General features: G+C 49.3%; 1 protein-coding gene and 1 long non-coding RNA gene across 4 annotated transcripts in view; one reads left to right on the forward strand and one right to left on the reverse strand.

Annotated features, from left to right (window-relative positions):
* Nucleotides 1-4,911, forward strand: part of LOC103349863 (uncharacterized) — an 18,362-nt gene extending 13,451 nt beyond the window's left edge. Inside the window, exon 3 of one of the 2 annotated variants that reach the window (XR_011388584.1) lies at nucleotides 4,631-4,911. This is a non-coding gene — a long non-coding RNA (uncharacterized lncRNA). The remainder of the gene's footprint in view (nucleotides 1-4,630) is intronic. The other variant, XR_517975.4, reaches the window with a different exon arrangement.
* Nucleotides 1-10,929, reverse strand: part of LOC100351165 (sodium-dependent glucose transporter 1) — a 17,174-nt gene extending 6,245 nt beyond the window's left edge. The window contains exon 1 of one of the 2 annotated variants that reach the window (XM_070073699.1): nucleotides 10,667-10,929. The gene's annotated coding sequence lies outside the window, so the exon portion shown is untranslated. Of the gene's footprint in view, nucleotides 1-9,904; nucleotides 10,034-10,666 lie in introns of those variants that run through there. The other variant, XM_070073698.1, reaches the window with a different exon arrangement.
* Nucleotides 10,930-12,781: the final 1,852 nt, after the last annotated feature.

Consider the following 12,781-nt stretch of genomic DNA (forward strand, 5'->3'; position numbering starts at 1 on the left):
GAGTGTTAAGTTATTATGTTAGCCTAGACCCGCCTGCATTCATAGCAAACTGTAATCTACTGGGCAGGCACTGTGGTGCAGCGGCTGAAGCTGCTGCCTACAGTGCCGGCATCCCATATGGGCGCCGGTTCAAATCCCGGCTGCTCCACTTCCAATCCAGCTCTCTGCTATGGCCTGGGAAAGCAGTGGAAGATAGCGCAAGTCCTTGGGCCCCTGCACCCGCATGGGAGACCCAGAAGAAGCTACTGGCTCCTGGCTTTGGATCGAGACTGTTCTGGGTATCATGGTCATCTGGGGAGTCAATCAGCAGATGGAAGCTCTTTCTCTCTTTCTCTCTCTCTTCCTTTAATTGGTATACAGAGGCATCTAAGAGAAATTAATCAAAGACCACCTTTGTGGTTCCTTACAGAAGACAAACTTAAAAATTCTTAGTCCTTTTCATATGTCAGTCAAAAAGCTTCAGTCATCTTGGGTGGGAAATCTTGTTTTACTGGCTAGAAAAATAATTTGGATCCAGGTATTATTCAAAAAATTTGTGAGTTTTATTTTACTTGGCACGTGTCTAAAATTTTAAAATCTGTAAGGTATGTGCTTATTTCTATCTGTAGGTATGTGTATATGAGATGATATTTATAGATGACATTTTTCTATTGCCAATTTCAAACTTCATTTTTTAAAAACATTATTTATTGTATTTTTCTGAAAGGCAGAATTACAGGGAGAGAGAGAGAGAGAATTTTCCATCTGCTAGTTCACTACCCAAATGGCCACAATAGCTGGAGCTGAAGCTAAGAACCCAGAGCTGCTTCTACTTTTTCAAAAAGGAAACAAAGATTCCAGAATTGAAGGGTAACTTATTTCTGATTGTTTATAATAATCACTCTAAAAAAAGATTTATATATTTATTTGAAAAGCAACATGACAGAAGAAAAGAGAGAGAAAAATGGCGGGGGAGGGGGTGTGTGCGTGTGAGAGAGAGAGAAATCTTCCACTGGTTGGTTCACTCCCCAAATGCCTACAACAGCCTGCCCACAGCCAGGTGCAGGGACCCAAGCACTTGGGCCATCTTCAGCCGCTTTCCCAGGCACATTAACAGGGAGAGGGATCAGAAGTGGAGCAGCCGGGTCTCAACTGGAGCCAATATGGGATGCTGGCATCACAGGTGGAGGCTTAACCAGCTATGCCACAGCACCAGGCCCAGTTGGTTTTCAGAATCATAAATGCTTGTATAAATGAAGTATTCTCTTTCAAAAAAAAAAAAAAAAAAAAAAAAAACCTAACCAGATGCTTTTCAGGTTCATGTGACTTGGTGATCTTTGGTTAAATAAAGAATATTGATCTAATTAAAACAGGCATTCTTCAGTCTTCAGCATCAAATATCATACAATTGCATGGCTCTTCCTACCTACATTTACTGATAAACAAAGCTTTATGTTATCTCTATATTAAAAGTTTTTGTCAGCAAGAAAAATAACATGATGGCTAGCTGTTAGATGTTTCATCTTTAGAAACAATTCAAGCATAATTGTTAAAAATAAGTGAGTTTGCCAGCGCCGCAGCTCACTTGGCTAATCCTCTGCCTGCGGCACCGGCACCCCAGGTTCTAGTCCTGGTTGAGGTGCCAGATTCTGTCCCGGTTGCTCCTCTTCCAGTCCAGCTCTGCTGTGGCCCCGGGAAGGCAGCGGAGGATGGCCAGGTCCTTGGGCCCTGCACCCGCATGGGAGACCAGGAGGAAGCACCTGGCTCCTGGCTTTGGATCGGTGCAGTGTGCTGGCCATACTGGCCTTTTGCGGGGTGAACCAACAGGAGGAAGACCTTTCTCTTTGTCTCTCTCTCTCTCACTGTCTCACTCTGTCTGTCAAAAAAAAAAAAAAAAAAAAAAAAAAAAAAAAAAAAAAGTGAGTTAAGGGCCGGCACTGTGGCGTAGTAGGCTGAGCCTCCGCTTGTAGTGCTGGCATCCCCATATGGGTGCCGGTTCAAGTCCTGGCTGCTTCTCTTCCAGTCTAGCTCCCTGCTAATGTGCCTAGGAAAAGCAGTGGAAGATGGCCCAAGGGCTTGGGCCTTGCATCCATGTGGGGAGACCCAGAAGAAGCTTCTGGATCCTGGCTTTAGATTGGCCCAGCTCCAGCTGTTGTGACCATTTGAGGAGTGAACCTGAGGATGGAACACCTTGCTCTCTTGTTTCTCCCTCTCTCTGTCTTTAACTCTTTCAAATAAATAAAATCTTTTTAAAAAAAGTGATTTATGGCCAGTGCCGTGGCTCACTAGGCTAATCCTCTGCCTGCGGTGCCGGCATACCGGGTTCTAGTCCTGGTCGGGGTGCCGGATTCTGTCCTGGTTGCCCCTCTTCCAGGCCAGCTCTCTGCTGTGGCCCGGGAGTGCAGTGGAGGATGGCCCAAGTGCTTGGGCCCTGCACCTGCATGGGAGACCAGGAGAAGCACCTGGCTCCTGGCTTCAGATCAGCACGGTGCACAGGCCACAGTGTGCCGGCCGCGGGGGCCATTGGAGGGTGAACCAACGGTAAAGGAAGACCTTTCTCTCTCTCTCTCTCTCACTGTCCACTCTGCCTGTCAAAAATAAATAAATTAATTAATTAATTTTAAAAAGTGATTTAAACAGATAAAAGATACAATTCCCATATAAAAGATGACCTTCTTATATCAGAATGTTTTAACATTCTTATCAAGAAGGGAAAGTTGAGGCTGAGAGAAATCTGTCCAAAGAGCTGAATACTCAGGCACAGCTTTTATTTTTTTTAAATAATTATTTTATTTATTTTGAAAGACAGAGGAGTTACAGAGAGAAGTAGAGCCAGAGAGAGAGAGAGAGAGAGAGGTCTTCCACTCCACTGGTTCACTCCCCAAATGACTACAATGGGCAGAGCTTAGCTGATTCAAAGCCAGGAGCTTCTTCCGGGTCTCCCACATGGGTGCAGGGACCCAATCACTTGGGCCATATTCCACTGCTTTCTCAGGCCATAAGGAGAGAGCTGGATCGGAAGAGGAGCAGCCAGGACTAGAACGGGTGCGCATAAGGGATGCTGGCGATGCAGGCTGGGGCTTTAACCCGCTGCACCACAGCGCCAGCCCCTCAGGCACAGCTTTAAAATAAGAAACAGATGGAGCCAGTGCTGTGGTGCAGCGGGTTAAAGCCCCAGCCTGCATCGCCAGCATCCTTCATGGGCACCTTTTCTAGTCCCGGCTGCTTTTCTTCTGATTCGTTCTCTATGACCTGGGAAAGCAGTAAAGATGGTCCAAATCCTTGGGCCCCTGCACCTGCGTGGGAGACCCAGAAGAAGCTCCTGGCTCCTGGCTTCAGATCGGCACAGCTCCGGCCGTTGTGGCCAATTGTGTAGTGAACCATCGGATAGAAGACCCCTCTCTCTCTCTCTCTCTCTGCCTCTCCTCTCTCTGTGTAACTCTTTCAAATAAAGAAATAAATCTTTAAAAAAAGAAAATAAGAAACAGAAAAAAAGATAAAATTTTGCCTTTTCTACAGTTTCTTGTTACAGAGAAACTAAAGATATTTGGATCTGTTAAGACGCATGTTCTGTGCTTCACTGACAAACTGTACTACTGGGAAAGCTCATGCTTCTAGAAATTGTGATTCATAGATTTGCCAAGCTACAGGTTGGTAGTATGACCAGTCATAATTGCTTGTATCCTAGTATTCCTAGAAAGCAAGGTCCCTAAGTGTTAAAAATTCAAATATAGGGGCCAGTGCTGTGGCACAGGGAGTAAAGACACCTTGGACACCAGTATCCCATGTGGGTCCCGGTTTGAGTCCCAGCTGCTCCACTTCTGATCCAGCTCCCTGCTAATGCACCTGAAAAAGCAACAGGAGATGGCCCAAGTGCTTAGGCCCCTGTACCCATGTGGGAGACCCAGAAGAAGCTCCTGGCTCCTAGCTTTGGATTGGCCCAACTCTGGCCATTGTAGCCATTTGGGGAATGAACCAGCAGATGCAAGATCTGGATATCTACCCCTCCCCACCTCCCCTTCTCTCTCTGTCTCTCCTCTCTCTGTAACTCTGCCTTTCAAATAAATAAATAAATAAATATTTTTTTAAAATTCTGATATAGATAACTAAAATCATTAGGAAAATGATGGGAATAACTCTATCTGCAAGTATATGAGATAAATAAGATGGGTTTTTGGTAAGGAAAAGCCAGAAGGTATGAGGATGTTTTCTTTTATGAAGAGAAAAAGTCTTATCTGTTCTAAATGAAAATGGTTGTTCCGAAATGACGAAGTGAATGTACAGGACAAAAGCTGAATGCGTAAGAAAATTAGAGGAGCTCCTAGACGATGACTCTTGTGAAAAAAAAGAAAAAAAAAAAAAAAAAACTTTGATGTGACCAAGCTAAGATTAGAAGGTAATGAGTTTGTGAGAAAACTGAGTCTTGGGTCCCTATCTCTGAAAGGGGCCTGTCCAGACTCCCGGAACCACAGACCTACTGGAGGTGTTCGGGCAGTCGGCCAGAGCTCTCCCTAGAAGCAGATGGCGTCATAGATGTGGACAGATCTCCCAAGACTACAGCTCCGCGCTTCTCTGCCTTCGTGAAAGACGTCTCTTTTTCCCCCCTGTTACTCCGTATCCCACTGTCCTAATTCCTTCCCTTTCCTTACAGGAAAATCCACGGGACCATAATACGTAAGCGGTTTTAGCAAAAACACGCTCTAGCGAGAAAAGAGAGCAACTGGAGGCTTGAGGCTAGCACCTCAAGGTCAGTTCACACTCCCACCACTGCCAATGCCTCTGTGGGTTCTCAGTGACCATCACCTTGAAACTCCAGAGAGCAGGGGTGGGGAACATCCAGCCTGAGGCCACAGAAGGGCCCCTGCATCATGCCGTCCGCCCTGCAAGGCAACCACAGACAGGACTGACTTCCATAAAAACAGACTAAGCTGATAACTCTTGTATGGCTCGAGAATGATGTTACAAATATCCAAACGGCCCTTGGCAGAGAAAGGCTTGCACACCCCTGCCCCAAAGCAGAGTGGAAAGCAGTTCTTGATATTGTAGACATCGCTCTACTTGCTTTCCTGTATTGCCTGGAAAGAGCAGCCCGACCCTTCCAATTACCACCGTCACCAGCACATGTTAAACCTACTCAAGTGGTAGGTGTAAGAGGTACTGTGCTTGCCAGCATGGGGCACTCAAAGACCAGAGTCCTACCTGTGTGGGTCCAGGTAGTTGCTGTATGAAGTCAGTGTATGAACTCCTGTAAGGTCCCTTTCCACAAAATATAGTTCTGCACCCTTACAGCATGCTGACAAGACCAGAAAACAAACCAAAAACCCACCTGACTTCCCCACTGAACCTAGTTCAGCAACTACACTGATGTGTGGGCAAACGAATTCAGCTGACCTCTGCTAAAACACCACTAGGTGGCCTGCTTTTCCAGTCCTCCAGGCTTTTATTGGCTCTGTAGAATTTGCTCAGCTGATCCTGCCTCCTCGCTGGTTCAGATCTTGTTAACTTGGCCTGGCCCACTCCTGCCTTCAAACAGCTTTCCTGAAAGTTCCCATTATCAGAGGCCAAAGTGGCTAACACTGGAAATTAGGACCACCTGTGAAACATGACGCGCGAGTACTTTCCTCTGCGTAAAGTTTCTAATACAGTTCCTGGGGGCTCACTCTGCAACGAGGTGCCAGTTGTATGCAATGTGTCAGCTGTGGGAAATCTTAGGTTTTTGTAGTCAACCAGACCACCCGCTTTCCCCGGGGGTTCACTCTCTGACAGGTGGATGGGAACAGAAACACTTGGTGGGCCCTCAGGCAGCTTCACATGTCCTCTTTGCCCATGCTGTGGGCGTGTGCGGTGTGCGGTGCTGAACAAAATACCGAACGTTGCAATTCACTTTCCCCTGACATTTACAGGAAACTTAATTTAAAAGGTGGCTTATACCTCTAGAGAGTGCCACAGCTACATCAAGAAATTTCTCAGGGCAAAGGAACACATGCTGTGCTTACGCAAAGGGGCTCCCCGTTGCTTGGCAGGCACCTGAATGGCGGATGGCAGCCTGGCTGCTGGGGTCTAACTATGGTCTGTCCTCCCTGACACTCCTGTTGGCTTTCACTCCCCACTGTGGGCTAGGAAGAGGGTGGACACGCAATCTGGACCTTCTGGATGAGACCTTTGGGAAGGCTGAGATAAGATCGTGCGCGTGGCAGGGACTGAGGCGAGCAGACGTACACACGTGCACTCCCTGTCTCCTGCACCACCTTGGGACGCTGTCAGCAATAAAGCCATCACCAGAATGAAGGCTGCTGAACTTGGACTGGAATCATGAACCAAAATAAGCCTCTGCCCTTTCCTTTTTTTTTAAGATTTATTTTATTTATTTGAAAGACAGAATCACAGAGAGAGACAGAGACAGACACACACACACACACACACACACACACAGAGAGAGAGAGAGAGAGAGAGAGAGAGAGGTCTTCCATTTGCTGGTTCATTCCCCAGATGGCCGCAACGGCCGGAGCTGTGCCGATCTGAAGCCAGGAGCCAGGAGCCTCCTCTGGGTCTCCCATGCGGGTGCAGGGGCCCAAGCACTTGGGCCATCTTCTACTGCTTTCCCAGGCCATAGCAGAGAGCTGGATCGGAAGAGGAGCAGCTGGGGACCAGAACCAGTGTCCACATGGGATACCGGCACTTCAGGCCAGGGTTTTAACCCACTGTGCCACAGCGCCAGCCCCAACCTCTGTCCTTTCTAACAATTTAGTAATACAATGGCTATTCCAAGGTTGTCTAACCTTTGACTACTGGGTTTCCAGTTTACTGATATGTTACCAACCTAACTACAAAAAAAAAGGATACACTTTTAGTAAGACTTTTTTTTTTTTTTTTTTGACAGGCAGAGTGGACAGTGAGAGAGAGAGACAGAGAGAAAGGTCTTCCTTTTGCCGTTGGTTCACCCTCCAATGGCCTAGTAAGACTTTTTTTTAAAACAATGAACTATGGTCCTTAATCACCCCCATGCCCTGAACAAAGACTACGACCAATTGGACTCGAACACTGTTCAACTGATTTATGGCCTGAACGTTGAACTGTTTGATTTTGATTTCAGTCCCTAGAGACTCCCGTTAAGGTGTCTACTTCAGTCTCTTCCTCTGAGCCTCCCAGTGGCCACGTAACAGTCTACCTGTTACTGCCACTCTTCCCACAGTAAATCGTTCTCTTAGATGGTTAGAACAGCAAAAACATGAAGAAAGCCTAAGAATCAATCACAGCCAGCGTTGTGGCACAGTGCATTCAGCCGCTGCCTGCATCCCATATGGGTGCCTGTAGGAGTCCTGGCTGCCCCACTTCGGATCAGGCTCCCTGCTGATGTGTCCAGGAAAGCAGTGGAGGATGGCCAAGTGCTTGCGCCCCTGCCACCCATATGGAGACCTGGATGGAGTTCCAGTCTCCTGGCTTCAGCCTAGCCCAGCCCCAACCATCTGGGGAGTAAACCAGTGGATGGAAGCTAACTCTGCCTTTCAAATACATCTTTCCCACAAAACCATTCAACTAATCTGATATTGAAAATCATGATTTTTTTTTTTTTTTTGTGACAGAGTTAGACAGTGAGAGAGACAGAAAGGTCTTCCTTCAGTTGGTTCGCCCCCCAAATGACCACTACAGCCAGCACGCTGTGCCGATCCGAAGCCAGGAGCCAGGTGCTTCCTCCTGGTCTCCCATGTGGGTGCAGGGCCCAAGCACTTGAGCCATGCTCCACTGCACTCCCGGGCCACAGCAGAGAGCTGGACTGGAAGAGGAGCAACTGGGACAGAACCGGCACCCCACCCAGGACTAGAACCCAGGGTGCCGGCGCCGCAAGCGGAGGATTAGCCTAGTGAGCCAGGGAGCCGGCCGAAAATCATGAATTCTATGATATGAAGCCAGTCCATTATTATAGCGAAAGAAATTGGTGTCAGTGCCCAAGATTTTAGTCAATTTCAAAATTGACAGGATGGATAAAAAGAGGGGACATTTAAATTAAGATGGCCTTAAGCTGCCTGCACAAGAACCAACTGTAACCTAACACAGTAGGTTTATTTTTTTTAAAGATTTACTTACGTATTTGAAAGTCAGAGTTACACAGAGAGAGGAGAGGCAGAGAGAGAGAGAGAGGTCTTCCATCGGATGGTTCACTCCCCAACCGGCTGCAACGGCTGGAGCTGCACCAACCCGAAGCCAGGAGCCAGGAGCTTTTTCCGGGTCTCCCACGTGGGTGCAGGGGCCCAAGGATTTGGGCCATCTTCTACTGCTTTCCCAGGCCATAGCAGAGAGCTGGATCAGAAGTGGAGCAACCAAGTTCGAACAGGCGCCCATATGGGATGCCGGCACTGCAAGCCAGGGCATTAACCCAATGTGCTACAGCGCCGGCCCCACACAGTATGTTCAAAAACTGCAACCTAGGGGCCAACAATGTGGCGCAGTAGGTTAAGCATCCCTCTGAGGCACCGGCCTCACATATGGGCACTGGTTCGAGTCCCAGCTGCTCCACTTCCAATCTGGCTCTCTGTTGTTTCCTGGGAAAGCAGTGGAAGATGGCCCAAGTGCTTGGGCTCCTGCACCCACATAGTAGACCCAGGTGGAGCCCCTGGCTTCTGATTGGCTCAACTCCAGCTATTGTAGCCATTGGGGAGTAAACCAGCAGATGGAAGACTTTTCTGTCTCTCCTTCTCTTTAACTCTGCCTTTCAAGTAAATAAATCTTTAAAAACAAACAAAAAACTGTGAATATATGTAAGTATCATAGCCACCAAGCTTTCAGCCAATCTCAGGTTGCAATTTCTCAGACATGTCCAAATAAGGCAAGGAACTGTAGCCACTCAGGGAATTTCTGTAGCTCACTTTCTCTGTCTGTAGACTGCTGGGTAGAGCTTTCTAAACTTCAGTGGTTAAGGATGTGGTCTAGTTCCTGAATCACTTCCTGGCTCAAAGAAACTCTGCTAAATTTAAACTGTTTAAAGTTTTTCACAATTCGCAACAACTAAAGGTTCCAGTTGGCATCCAGAGGAAATTCGCTGCGCTTTAAGAAAAAAATCCTAACTGATCCACTTTTCAAAAACAACTGACTGTAACTACGCCGCTGGAAGTAGGCGGCAGGCAGCTGGTCTGAGGCGGGAAGCCAGAGCACGGGCTGCAATGCAGCTAGCTCAGCCTGAGGACCGAGAGCAGGACCGGCGGCACGGCCAGGCTCACCGAGCCGCTAGCGGTCTCCTTCCGCCCCCTCCCCGTCAAAACACTCAGGACCAGCTGTGGCTCAGGGTCCCCGAGACGCTAAGGGAACTCCCTCTCCCAGCTCCCCGTCCTCACAGGGATCAAGGGCTCCAGAAGGAAGCCCCCCAAGGAGGGAACTGAGGGGCAGCCAAGGGGTAGGCAGAATTCTCGCCTTGCAGTCTGCTGCAAAAAAACGTTTAACAATCTGAAGGCTGGTTTTAAAGGGCCTGTGGGCCGAATGACAGATAAGTCGGCTCTGCTCTTAACCACCAGTGTCGTCCAGAAAAGTCTTTCCTCTCTGGGCCCATTTCCCGCTATGCAGACAGATAAGTCGGCTCTGCTCTTTCCTCTCTGGGCCCATTTCCCGCTATGCAAATTGGTAAGAGTTTGGTCACACCACCAAAAAGAGGAAATGCCAGAAAACCAGCTTTTCTGTTTGACAGCTGAGTGGCTGGGGGAGGAGGACATCCCAGGAAAGGCAGGAAGGTTTGCTGAAGCAGGAAACATACTGGGAAAATCAACTTTGCACTTGACCACAACCCTCCACGATTAGAACTGTGCCCATTTTCCAGAAGACGAAACTGAGACCCGCGCTGATTAAAGAACGCGCCCAAGGTCAGGTCGGCGGCGGCAGAGGCCAGGCGCGCACGTCCTCGCGCCCCGGCCTGGGAGGATCCAGCCCCAGCGCTCACCAGCCCCAGGAAGGCGGCGTACAGGACCACGGTGGTGAACCAGCGCAGCACGCTCCCGGCCCGGCTGCCGCGGCGCCCGCACCCCGCCGCCGCCGCCGCCGGCTCCCGGTCGGCCGGGGCCGGGGCCGGGGCCGGGGCCTCGGCCTGGAGGAGCTGCTGCCCGGCAGCAGGGGCGCCGCGGAGCTCCAGTGCCCCGTCCAGCTTGGCGGCTCGGGGGCAGGGGTCTCGCGGCCGCCAGGCTTGTCCGCGGGGCCTGGGAGCTCCGAGCCCAGCCCGCGCCCCTCCAGACCTGGCCTGTCCCCCACTGGGGCCACCTCGCTCGTCTGCCCCTAGTCAACTGGAACTTTGGAACTCGAGGGTGTGGAAAAGAGCGCACTCGCGCCCGTCAATTCGCCTGCCGCGTTCGCGGGTCACGTGGTGGAAAAATGGCTGCCTGCCAACCCCGACCGCGACTCGAACCGGAAGTCGGTGTGGTTGTCTAGGCGACCGGACGCTGATAGCAAATACTCCTGCCGTGAGCACGTGGAGCGCGGGGTCCATTTGCGGGACCCCCAGGAAAGCTTGCTGCTCCCCTTTGCTCTGTCCCTAGGCTGACCAGAGCCCCCAGAGCTTTTCTCTGCCGTCCACCTGAAATGCTCGAGTGCCCCTGACCCCTGTAGCCCCCATCCGCGGAGGCCCGCGGGCTGCCCAACTTAGTTCATCCTTCCTGGCAACCCAGGTGTCCCGCCCCCTCCGAGTGGTCACCGCGTCCTTCCTGTCTACCTGGGAAACGTCGCTCACGCCGATCCCAGCTCTGCCGTCCGGCTCCCTTAGTTCTTCTTGTCCGGCTTGGACGACAACGAAAGCGGTCTAACCCATCTCCAGAGCTCCTGTCCTGAAAACCCCAGGGGCGTCTCTGGCAGGTCGAGGTGAAGACAGGAGGCAGGACCTTCACAGGGAGGGCCGGGCACTCAGGACAGACAGTTGCAGCTGCAAGTTCGTATTTAGTTGAAACGATGAAGGTCAAGTGGCTGTGGACCACAGCATTGTGCTGCAGTAGAAGTATAAATAGGAACCGAGGGCTATGGGCCAAGTCGAAGGGAGGAATTAATCCCATTTGGGAGAGCTGTAGAGTGTTCCACAGAGAAGTTGGGTCTTTGAAGGCGAGGTAGAATCTGCCTTAGCAATGGGTATTTTGAGTGGAAAACAACTGTTAGTGCAGATGTACCAAGAAACCCCAGTGCGTGGAGTGTTTGTAAGCTGAGCTATGCTAAATGCTGGGAAACCAGTGGGCTCAGATACAATCCTACTCCCAGTGAGTTTATAGACCACTGCTGAACAGATAATGCACAAAATAATGCAATGAAGGAAAGTGTAGAGGCTATGATATAAGCGAACTTATTTTAGATTTGGGGGCCAGGGAAGGTCTCCTTGAGAAGTTTGGGGTGATTGAAACAAAAGCTTATGAAACACAACAGATGACGACATGGGAGAGGAAGGTTAGGTCCCAACTGTAAAGAGCTTTTTCTGCGGGACTGGTGTTGTGTGGTGGGTAAAGTATCCCCTGTGGGTGCCAGTTCAAATCCTGGCTGCTCCACTTCTGATCCAGCTCCCTGCTAGTGGGCCTGGGAAAGTCTTTGGGCCCCTGCACCCATGTGGGAGACCTGAAGGAGGCTCCTGGATCCTGGCTTCCACCTGTCCCGGCCGGCCGTTGTGGCCATCTGGAGAGTGAACCAGTGGATCAAAGATCACTCTCTGTAACTCTGCCTTTCAAAAAAATCTGCCATACAAAGGAATTTGGACTTCAGCAACTCACTTCTGTTGGCCTACTAAGATTCCATAAAACCAAAAACATAGTGTAAGAATATCAAGCTCCATAATAATTCATGATTATATCCTAACCCTGCATTCATCTTTTTCCTGATTAAGCCCCATCCCAATTCTGTGGTATTTCAGATTGTTACCACTATCAACTGATAGTGTGAGAAGTCCTCAAACAGCTCATGGATATGTATATAACGAAAAAACCATGCATGGATTTCGAAGATTTTTTTGCACAAAAATAAGCTTACCTCTTAATTCCATCTTTCCCAAGTGTCCTGGAGTTCCTCATATAAGGAATCAGGTCCTGCCTTGCTGCCGCCTCCTTTCTTCCTCCTCCGCTTAACACCACGGCCTGCCAATTTTACTCTTGTAGCTATTTCTAAAATCAGGCCTCCTGTCCTTTAAAAGACAGAGTTACAACAAATTTAAAGATCTGATCGTCTTTTATTGATAATTCACCCAATTCTGTAAACTATAATGTCTCAGTGACCACCTGAGACAAGGTGGCCAACTTTGGAGACAGAGAAGGGCCGAAGAAGGCAGAAGCGAGAACAGAGAGGACTGCTCATTTCCGAGTTATTTTTCTGATAAGGTTAAAGTGGAGGAGAATTTCTCATCATGTCAGCTCCGGTACACTGGGATCCTCCCGAATGGTTGCTGTGACCCTCCTGGGGTTTCTTTGGAAATCTGCTCCAAGTTCAGTTTGATTGTGTGCCATTTAGCAGGAGTAACACCGTTCTGGTCTGGTCTGGTCTGTTAGGCCTAGTGCAGGCTCAGTCCAAAACAATGACCTCCCATAAACTGCATTTAACGTCTCTATCCCTGTTGTCACAGCCTACTTTTAAATCATCATTTCTCACCACAACTGTTGCCCCAGCTTCCTAACTGGCTTCCTTCCACTTAGTCCTCCGTCCTCCAAATCCATCTGAAATACAAGTCTCCACTTCAAAACTTTCAGCACTTCCTTGAGAAGAAAGTCCGGCTTCATTTGTCCCTGACCAGCTCTCTAACATCTCTTGCTCTTCCCAACCCGGTGTTTACAATGGAGCAACATCAAAATTGCAGTTGGCTTTT

This window comes from Oryctolagus cuniculus, chromosome 5 (genome assembly GCF_964237555.1).
Source record: "Oryctolagus cuniculus chromosome 5, mOryCun1.1, whole genome shotgun sequence".
NCBI lineage: Eukaryota > Metazoa > Chordata > Mammalia > Lagomorpha > Leporidae > Oryctolagus > Oryctolagus cuniculus.